The 11,260-nt window shown below is 43.5% G+C and overlaps 1 long non-coding RNA gene across 1 annotated transcript in view; it reads left to right on the forward strand.

The window, feature by feature from the left end:
- The window catches only part of LOC147717697 (uncharacterized), a 112,648-nt gene extending 101,783 nt beyond the window's left edge, over positions 1 to 10,865 (forward strand). The window contains exon 3 of the long non-coding RNA XR_015295815.1: positions 10,810 to 10,865. This is a non-coding gene — a long non-coding RNA (uncharacterized LOC147717697). The remainder of the gene's footprint in view (positions 1 to 10,809) is intronic.
- The last annotated feature ends 395 nt before the right edge of the window (positions 10,866 to 11,260 follow it).

The raw sequence follows: 11,260 nt of genomic DNA on the forward strand, positions 1-11,260 counted from the left end.
AGTCCCGACGTAGATAATCATTCTACTATGTTACAGGACTTACAAGAGACCCGTGACAGTCTTGCAAGAGAACATTTACCCTCGGCCACTGATGCTGCACTACAGATTCCAGTAGATGACTGGCTACCGAAGGTTGGAGATCTGGTCCGAGAGAAGGTGGAGAACAATAAAGAATTTGGCCCCTCTTATCGTGCACTGGTTCCAGTGCTTGGCGTGAAGTGTACCCATACAGTCATTTTACCACCACTTCCTGGTTGCAAATACAACAGATAAACCTCAGTGGACAATGTCAAGCCTCTACATCTGGCCGATTCTGAATAGTATAACACCTACTGCATCATGTCCAGCAATTTCAAGGAATCCAGTGCTTGGCGCATCTGACACTGCCATCGAGAGGAACTCTTTTACTAATCCTTTGCTGATTCCACAAGCCTCCACCTGTAATGAGGAAACTGAATATGCTTATCCCACAAGCGAGTGTTTGCCTAGTTTGCAAACAACTACACTCGACCAATCACGTTTTTCATTTGACTCAACTTCCTTCTCATCATTTGGCCCCACGAAATTCAGTATTTTTGTCCCCTGGTTTAAACAGACTTATTTAGTCCCTCATTGGACATATATTTGGTTGGTGCTGATCCTAATTTTTCTGTTCATGTCCATTGGTTTTGTGACAGTTTTTTGTGACAGTTTTTTTCTTACTCATCAATGGTCACAACTTGCCAGAAGGCTCTGCTGTTCAGTTGGTAACTAAATCGTTGGCTCCACACTCGTCTTCCCACATCATGAAGCAAGACCAGACTCTTGTCAACATTTCTGCCTATCCATTCGGTGATGACATAGTCTGGGGCACTGTGGATTTCCAAATTCATGGCCCAACAGAGATTATTAATGTAACAAATATACTTTGTGTATCAATGGGTGAAGGAGTGAAACAGAACATACGTTCAGATGATTAGGATGTGCAAGCAGTGCAATCTTTAGTTTCACATTTGAAATATTATGCTGCCTTTGATGCTGAAGATTTGTATTTGAATACTGCTAATTATGCCGATTTATATTGTTATCAGCATTTTGAACACTTCACCTGCATAAGGCAAAAACAGGTGAATGCCCCTACCATTCCTACTTTGGCTACATATCATAACTGGAGCTTGCATATCAATCAATCAATCAGACTACTTGTAGAGCGCGCTACTTACCCGTGAGGGTCTCAAGGCGCTGAGGGGGGTGCCGCTACTGCTCGAGGAGTCTTCTGAAGGCGAGTAGGTTTTGGGTCCGCTGTAGGTGGGTAGGGAGGGTGTTCCAGGTCTTGGTGGAGAGGTAGGAGAAGGATCTGCCGCCGGAGGTCGTTCGTTGGATGTGGGGGACAGCGGCAAGGGCGAGGCTGGCAAAGCGGAGCTGGTGGGTGGGGGTGTAGAAGCTGAGTCTGCTATTCAGGTAGGCTGGTCCGGCGTTGATGAGTGCTGTGTGTGCGTGAGTGAGGAGCTTGAAGGTGATCCTCTTGTCGACGGGTAGCCAGTGTAGGTCTCTCAGGTGGGGGGTGATGTGGCTGCGGCAGGGGACGTTGATGCATACTGATTACTCCATTGAGTAACTGCAAGCTTTATTTCAGAATATGACATTTAGGGCCCCATTAGGATGTCGGGCGTATCGCCACCACCCCCATGGTGGTGGCGATCCACCCGATATGCGCCCAGGCCTGACACCCATTTCCCCCGCCATATTACTATGGCTGTGGGGACCAAGGCAGACGTTAGACACCGCCAACCATATTATGATGGGGCGGACACATGCGGCAACGCCACCACGTAAAGGCATGTGGGAATCACTTGCGGGACCCCAGGGATTCTGGGGGGTGCACATAGAGGGGATTCAATATACAAAGTGGCAGGCACTGCGCGGTGCCTGTAACGTTGCGCATTGAACGGCTTGACGTGCATTTTTAGCATTGCGAAGGGCGGTGCCGCAATGTTAAAAAATGCGGGATGCACCCGTCACTGTGGTGGGCGCATCCTAATGGCCCAAACGGGACCCCAGCCCTTGTGGCGGGCAGTCCCTTTTTGCGTTGGGATGGTGGGCGGACAAAGTCCGCCCGCCATCCTAATGTGCCCCTAAATGTTTCCAGTTTGGACCCACTAGGATGGTTAGTTTGGCAGGCTACTTCTGATGCCTGACAATTACGTTCCCATAACACAGTGCCTATTTAAAAGCAGGATAGAGTAGATCCTAATTTTCCAGGTATACATTCCGTTACCACTTATTCAGTGGGTAAATTGTGTCAAAATTGATTACAGCACTCATCCCTATCGTCCATGAAACAACATTTATCGTTGTTATCCAATAAAATTGATTTGGCCCACTTTATCAAGGGACGACCTGGTCCTAGAATGAAACAATTTATTTACTCAGCTTACAATGAAATATGGAAGCTATCTTAAATTGAAACTGCATCACGTTTATGGGAAATAGATCAGGTGAGTCTTGAAAAGGTACTTGCTGTAGTTGACAAAAGTATTAACACACTGTCTTCCCGCATTTACACCTTAGATAATATTGTTTCATCTGTTGTTAATATTGTACAAGATGATGTGTCTGTGTTATATCATGGTCAAAATCAATTGCGTTCAGTAATGCAGTTTGCTTGGACTTTGCAACCTCTAGAGATGGGTAAAGTGCCATGGGATTATTTAAATGCATCTGCTTTGTTTCTGCCTTTTAATTTGACTAACAAACAACAGTTTATGTCCATGAAAGATGCTACATACACTCTTTTGCATATTGAGAAGATAGACCCTTTACCCTTCTACATGGCTGAAACTGACTCTGCTGTTTCGCTCATTCTTTTTACCTTTCTCTTTGTTTATATTTAGCTCCTGTATAAGGGATTACCAGATAGGTCGCTACGAACCTCTAGGCAGAGCTTTCCTAGATACGGTGTGGTCCTTGCCTTTCACGTACAGATGTTTGCAAGATGACAAGGAAGTATATAATACAGGGAAATCTTTTGATTCTTATATAGGTTGTTCCCTTGTCTGCAAAAACATGCAGTTACATTTGGCTTGCAGTATTACAGCACCGAATCTTGCATGTGTTTTGAAAGGTATTCCAGTCTTAACCCTGCTTGCTAATGGCAGCTATCTTCTTCTAAATAACGAAGAATGTTGTGGTTTGCAGGCTGGCATACCACACATTGTGACAGTTTCACAGTGCATAGTTTGCTGTAGAAATGTGCTTTTCACGCCCAGCTGGGGAAGCTCGATGCCTCAATTTGGTCTTGCATCCCAATTTTGAAAGCAGACTTCAATATGTTGAGCAGAATAAAGGCGCTATTATTTCAACAGGAGATCCCGCTCACTTCTGCACGTGAAACATTCGTCCTGCAGATAGCGAGCACTAATTCTGAAATTCAGGCCCTTTTAAATATTAACCTCTCCCTACATTTCGGTGAATTAACTCACAGCATATTCAATGCGTCTGATGCACACGGCCGAATGCATTTTTTAAAATGGTTGGCTCTGGCCTTGTGACTTATTTTCAGACTATATTTGGTGTGATACCAGCCTTTATTCATTCTATTTTTTCTTGCGTCTTTGAAGGCTTACCTCGGTTGGCCACCATAGCCGCTGGTGTCCTTCTCTTGATCTGCCTGCTATGCAATGGCTACACCTCTTGTTGTCCAACACAACCCAGATCAGCTAAAAAATGATCTGTGACCTTATACTTGAATGCTATGGTACTTTGCCACTGACGACACTCAGCGTGGCTTATGAACTGTCTTTCCGCTTTGCGTTCTACACTTGCGTGCAGCATGTCTTCTCCTGCTTGGAGTGCTCCTTTCAATGGGCACTGGATCTCTGCCTCTCCAATACGCCATCTCCCATCCTGGATTACGACCTGTTGATGAGTCCCTTAGTAGCCCTTGAGCAAGAATGCTCGGATTGGTTTTTATGGCATGTGCGGCTGCACTTGGAGTGTTGGCACAATGGGATATCTGTGCTGCTGTGCGGGATCTCCTACAACCTATCTACATTGAATATCACTCAAGTTGTCCTGTGGTGGTCCTGGAAGCGCCGAATTGTGATGACCATACTTGCTTGTTCTGCTTGCTAAATTGGATGGCATCTCTTTTTACTACCAATGAAAATGATTTCCTATTGGAGGCCGTGGCTGTTTACTGCTCATACACTCTGTTGCATTCAAATGGCTGGAGCACATCTTTGCTTATTTTTGATGGTATTTTTGGGCAAACTCGTTGTTGCACCTACTTAACAGCCCCTTTTTCTTCTTTTTCAATTTTTTATTTACCCTCGCTCTTTTCCAAATTCGATAATCTATAGACACTCATGAACTCTGCTCGCACTTCTTGAACCCTGTGTTCATCCTATGCCTACATCCGATGGACTTACCAGGGGAGGGTGTAGTGAGAATATGGAATTCACTGTGAAAATTACTAAGTTAGCATGTATTAGTACACGCTTGGCTGCCATGTTGCCGCTTTTGCACACATTGCACATGACTTTGTTTTCGCAAACTCTGCTTGTGCTCTTTCACATGAGAACCATCTACCTTTCATGTTTCTCACTGTACTCTGTGGGTTTCGTCTGCACATCGTGTTCAAGGTCAACAAACAATGTCCCTTGTTAATCTGCCTTGGTCAGTCCCCCGCATGTTCAACATAATACACACACAGATGCACTACCGAAAATCGAGTGCTTTTAATATGGCATTGCATGCATGTTAGGCACTTCAAGAAAATTTTTCCAGAGACAAGAACTGTGCTTGACCAACCGCCTTGGAGGCTACTCTAGCATTCAGGTTAACTGGAGCAAATCAATACTCTTTCAGCTCACTGAAGCTGTGCGCCCATACCAAATGGAATACCCACTAAAATGGGCATCTGAGCTGACTAAATACTTGGGCATATGGCTGTGCAGGAACCTGGAGGAACTGTGGAGAGTAAATTATGGATGTGCAGTTGCAAAAATGGTGGTCCTACCGATTTTTTTAAACTTATTTGTCAATGTCCCGCTTCCCTTCAAGGCATCGTTTTTTAAAAAGACTGTGCTCCTGCATGATTGTTCTAGCACGGGCAGGCCAGCAGCTGAGGGTATCTTATGAAATCCTTACAATATCCCCAGCACGTGGTGGACTGGGCACACCGGACCTAAAGCTTTACACCCACTGAGCCTAAGCGAGCATTCTGCATTTCTGGCTACACCCTACACTGCTTCAGCTGCATCAGGCGGTAGAGGGCAACCAGGCGTACCCATGGTGCTAAAAACAGCCTTGTTCCAGCAATATAAAGCACCTAAGGATGAAATCAACACACTGGAGTGTGTGCGTTGGACAAGGGAGGGCATCCGCAGACAAACCGGCGTCACCAAGCTATATGGGCCATATGTTACATTGGCAGGGAATGCCCCCCTCCACCCACACTACAAGATAGTGGCACGGCGCAATGCGCTGGAGCATTGGACATCAAAATATTTGTTAACTTATACTCAGATGGCCAGTTTCTCCACCTATTCACTAGTAGCGCCGAGCGTGAGGTCACATTACTTTACACACTATTATACTATCAAATCAAGGGGATCAATAGGAATGCAATTAGCATGTTTCCTACCCCTCCTCAGTTCACCACAGCGTTGGAATATGTCCATACAACCACATTGCTGCGCAAACTCATTACCCAACCTTATTCCCTGACTCTGCCTGCCTCCTCACTGGGAACCTTGAGTGCCCACCAAGCCTGGAAACTGGAAACAGGCCTGGAAATATCAGCTGAGCAATTGCTTTATTGCTGTGGTCAAAGAGCCTCTCCCATAACTACAGGCGGTGACAGATTCCTTTTACAATCTACATGGAATGTATCGCACCCCAGCATACTCACACAGGATAGGCCTGACTGGTGATGCAAGATGCTTGTGATGCTCCGTGCCGGAGGCCACATTTATGCATCGGACCTGGACCTGCACGACGGTGGCAGACTACTGGTGGTCTATTTGTGAGAGTGTCAGCATCATCATGGGAGACTTTTTACTATCAGACTCCGGCTGTGTCTACTGGGATATGCTAAGGAGATCTCGGACACACACCGACAACTAGTTGCAATGTTGTGGCTCCTGGCCAGGCGCAGGGTGGCGATGCACTGGGGCTGCAGAACAGCGCCAACAATGATAGCGTGGTTTGCTGATGTCTCACATTGCCAAGCACAGCTGACTACGTTTTGGGGCCTTATGCCTTCAGCGAATCGTCCCCACAAAATCTGGGACCCATATCTTTGCCAAAATGCTACTGGCAAATTGGACACACCAGATCGTGTACTCACTTGCAGTTATACTAATCCTTTTTACTACATGTTGGCTGGATCATGATGCCCGGCATGACCCGTGCTGCATACTACATGGATTAACAAGGTACTCTGATCCCCTCAACGATATACATGAACCATGTCTAACTATGTTGTATGTACGCAATATATTGATTAGATTGGTATATGCAACAGTGGGAGATGTTAGCACGTTGCTGCCAACTATGTGTTATTGAAAATGTTTCCCAAAAATGTATACAAATCTAAAAAATAAATAAAGTTAAAAAAAAAAAAGATTACCCCTGATAGAGCCCAAAGCAAATGTAGTAAAAACCTGTCAGTTTTAACAGACCTTGGTTTGTTGTCATTCACAATGTTCCAGAAACCCCTTGCATCCTTTTATTTTTAGGTACTTATCAGTGTTTCCCATGTTCCCTTCTTGAATGCCTGCTTCCTTTTTATTAGATCCAGTTTAGACCCTGAACCTTATTTAGGCAATGACAGTTTTGCTCCTAAGGCTACAGTTTAGAGCAAAACACAAACATTGGCCGGATGACCTGTATTCCCTGTCAAACTTACCTGGCTGAGAAGATATAACATGTTTAGCTGGGCCAGATAGGGTAGACTTGAGGCTAAGGTTAGTTCCTACATTGAGGGTTAACTACATTGTGATATTTTCACCCTGCCACGGAAGCTTAAGTCCCTTTTCTTCAGGGGCTATGTCAGGCTTACCTTTACATATAGAAGGGTGAGAACTAACCAGCAGGCAGGGAAATAAATAGTTGGGATTGTGGTCACTGAACCTACTTTCACTGGTACCCCACTCTCATCCAAACCCTCAATGATAAATATGTTAACAGTAGTAATTCCTTATCTCCAGCCAACAAAAATATATATTTGTGCAGAGGGGTCTCCCAGTATTTCAACCAGAATATGGAGGTCAAAGAAAGGTAAGTAAACTTGGGCCTCTCATATCTGCCAGCTAGCCATGCAGGGTATATCAGTTGCTGAAAAAGAATCACACTGAGTTACATTATTACACACATAGAACAAAACATCGATTTAGCAGCCCAATTCCACTACATTATGGACATATTTGAGACTTAAAATAAACCTATGCAGAAGAACTACCCATAGACTTTGGATTCCAGAATGGTTCCTGGCAAATGGTAAAACATTAAACAGCTCAGAAATGCCAACCACGATGACCAGAAATCTCCAGGCTCTACCCCCAGCAGAATGAGTAGTCGGTATAGAGAAAGTTTTAATGCCATCTCCAACAATGTCCGCCAAGGACCAAGTTTCCTGAGATTTATAATATTAATTTATGAGCTATAATTAAAATAGTTATGCTCTGACAGCTTTGTACTCATGCCAGCAATATTCAAGCATACCAAGTGAGTCTGTGAATCTTTGGCTAGTAGGACCTCAGAGTGAGCCTCCCTATACATTGACACTTCTGAAATGCTGCGATTCTTGGCTGGGCTAACTATTCCAGTATGTGAAGTACAGGTGTTAGGCAATCAATCTCGAGCCTCTAAAGCCATGAGAGGACTAAATCTGTTGGTTATAGGGATGCATGAAGGGGTGCCGGGGAGACAACGGGAGCCTAGCAACTGGTTTACAGGAAAGATCTCTCTAAATGAAGCCTAATGGCAAAATGGTGATACTATTTTACAAAATATTTCAGTGGCCATTTTGATTGCTACAGAAAATTAACCGACTGGCTAATTCTTGGGTACCTACAGTTAATAACCACAGTGCAACTTAAAGTGTTTAGTAAGAGATCCGGGACAGTCGACTCTCATAATAAAGAGTACATTGTTATACTCTGAGATACTGAAATCAGAACTTCCGGTTGGCCAATGACACATCTTGTTTTTAAGTTCACCATCAAGGTTCACAATCAAATCCCACCCTGGATAAAGAGGTTTCAGTTCAGAATGATTTTGGGCGGGAAATTGATATTGAAATTTCTGGGGGCACTGGTTTTATCACCACAATCATGCTTAGACTGTTGCTTCCTTTTGGCAGAGGGACCTCCTTCACTAATGTATGAGGAGCCAAGGTCAGTTGTATCCTGTGTGGAGATCGTGGCACTCCTGGTTGTGTCTCTCTCTGCTGATGCACAATGAATAGTCACTCGGTTGCTGGATGCACCGATGAGGGGTAGAGGTGAGTTAGTTAGAATATTTGCCAATAGTTCTCCTTGGTCATTGGAACGCCTTCTTTCTGACAGGTCAATTTCTTAGGAGATGACTCACCTCTCTGGCCAGAAAGGTATCCAGAGTGGTGCCTTGTAGTACGGTGGAGCCTTTAGCTTTATCACAACATTTTCGATTCCTGCATTGTCCCTATGTGGCAGGCACACCTTTCTACAAGCAAACAACACTGGTAAAGGAAATGGTAAAGTCTCAATCAAGCTAATAAGTAAGGTAAATGGGATAACAGCCATGCTAAAGGACAGTACAGTCACAGAGGTTTCTCTGCAATCTGCAATCAACTACGGTCCTGGGGAGAGGGTTTATCTTTAGCCACGATAGGTGGCCCAGCCTGCCTCTTCTGGGTGATGACAGTTAAGAGCGGACCGCGTCTTGGCATGGTCACCTACAGGGAACAGCCTGGGCGTGTCCTTCTTGTCAACCACCCTGCAGGACATGTCAGGTGCTTAAGAGCACTGTGTGCCCTTCCTCCCAGGCAAACTAGTCTGGGCCTTCAATATGGGCACCCACTCCTCTCCTATCATCTCCTCATACGAGTGTCCCAAGCTGTAAGACATGCCTGGCACTTAAAAGTGCTGTGTGTCCAGGCAAAAAGTCCAGGCCCGAAGTCTGAGATACCACTCATCCACTCTTCTCTCCTCTTACAGGCATCAACATAATAACATAACTACCTCAAAATTGGAAGGGCCATGTCTTTTCAATGTCTTGATCTAATCTTGTTCAAGCCCATGAATGAAACCTAAGTCTTGTATAATACTCAAATTAAATGTTAATGCTGTCCTCAAAGCCAACTTACTGCTGTTCTTCCAAATAGTGTATTGATATTGATATCCTTAGAGCAATGGACTTCTTAACATCCTAACAACCACAAGCTATTTCCAGGCACTTTGCTAAATGTTATAAAAGCAATAAATAGCAAGTCTGTGTTTTGAAATACTTTGGATCACACAGCAATAAATTTAGCAACTGAGCTATTCTCTATCACAGTGTTGTCAGGGAAATAAAAAAACAACTCTAGGCTGAAGGATAGTACTCTTCAGTGCAACTGTGTGACCAATAACCGCCATTACATCTGGCTTGATAGTCTTTGTGCAGTCACTCTAAATTATGATCAGATACCAGTTTGTTTTTAGTATATGATGGCTGATTTTATCTTATCTTGCAGACTTTAATGTACCAACCGAACTAAACAACATGGTGATAAAAGTTGCCATCTCAAATCACTTTTTGATTTTATTCGTCTATAACTTAAAATAATAAAAGCATGTCAGCTACTACGGTGTGCCTCCATGATACTATTGTAGCTTCTGTAAATGAAAACAATAACATGTCAGCCAAGAAAATGTTCAAGGATTGTATCTCCATTTGAGTTTTTCTTTTCACTTAGCATCTTTTTAAGATGGTAGTTTGTACATGTTGTTCACTAACACAAGAATATGCCTTGCACGCATTAATTTTTGATAGGATTTGTTTTTCTGTGGTCTGCACTGTTCCAGGGACACCGATACTAGAACGCAGTGTACTTGCTTTATTATGTGTTTGTAGGAGACAATTCTACTTATCCAGACTATATAAAGAGGATTTTTTGCACTTCTAGCAGAATGAGATAAGGCTGCCATTGTATTCTTTAAAACGTGCCTGTTTTGAATTCGGTGAGAGGCAATTCACACCAGAGTTATCATGAATGCTGCATAGAGCAGTGAATGAGATACAGCCCAAAAGCCCTCACATTAATTCTGAGAAGGAACATAGCTGCATAAGATGGGTGCAGGCTTACACACTCACACGGAGTGCATTAGTTGATGCACTGAAGCTTCCTTCCTGAGACATTACATCAAGGTTTGGGGTTAGATCATTCTAACTGGTTCTGGCAGAAGAGTATTCCCACAACACTCTCAGTAGTAATAGATAGGATTAATATTAGGAACAACTATCATGCTTGGATAGTTTGTGTTTTTCATTATTCTAATGATTATAACAACAATGTATTTTACCTGTCTAATTATCACAGTTCATATTTAATTACAAGAATTAGATATTTTCAATAAACATATGAACATTTATTATAGTCTCTTTTGGGCATGCAAAAGTGACAAATGAAAGGGTTTGTCACCTTGGGGATGGGAGCAATACGTAATAAACTTAGACTGTCATGATATAAGAGTCTGGAGGCTATTTTTCTCTTTCTCACATGCTTTTTTATTGTTCGAATAAGAAGACACAGGAGTAGTAAGATAAGTAGTTATTCTCTTCTTCTTTGTTTTACTTGTGCAGGAACGCCTGGACCACCAATGAGTACGCTCCAAATGAATGAAGAGAACACCAAAGGTAAGTGCTCATATGTAAATTGGATTGAACTTGGAGGAAGCTTTTTTGTGAGGGAGGTCACCACCTTAAAATAAAAATCCTTGGCCCATCACGAAGGGCCCAGGTTGGCTACTGCAAGCCATGTACATCTGAGAACCTGGTTTATTCACTAGGCTTAAATTAAACCAATACTCAACCAGAGGTTTAGGAGGCATCGTGTAATGGCCCAAACATAAAAGGAATACAATCTACTATGCGATTGTAAAAATTGCTCACATTGTCATCTCAGTTACGAAGAAAGCATAGTGTGACTGAGGCGAGGGAGATTTCTACAAGGGAGATAATCGTATTCCCCTTTTCACAGACCCCAACCTCCGACTCGTCCCCAGCACACAAGCATATTTCTCAGTCAGCCACG

The sequence above is a fragment of the Lissotriton vulgaris genome, chromosome 5, assembly GCF_964263255.1.
Source record: "Lissotriton vulgaris chromosome 5, aLisVul1.2, whole genome shotgun sequence".
Lineage (NCBI taxonomy): Eukaryota > Metazoa > Chordata > Amphibia > Caudata > Salamandridae > Lissotriton > Lissotriton vulgaris.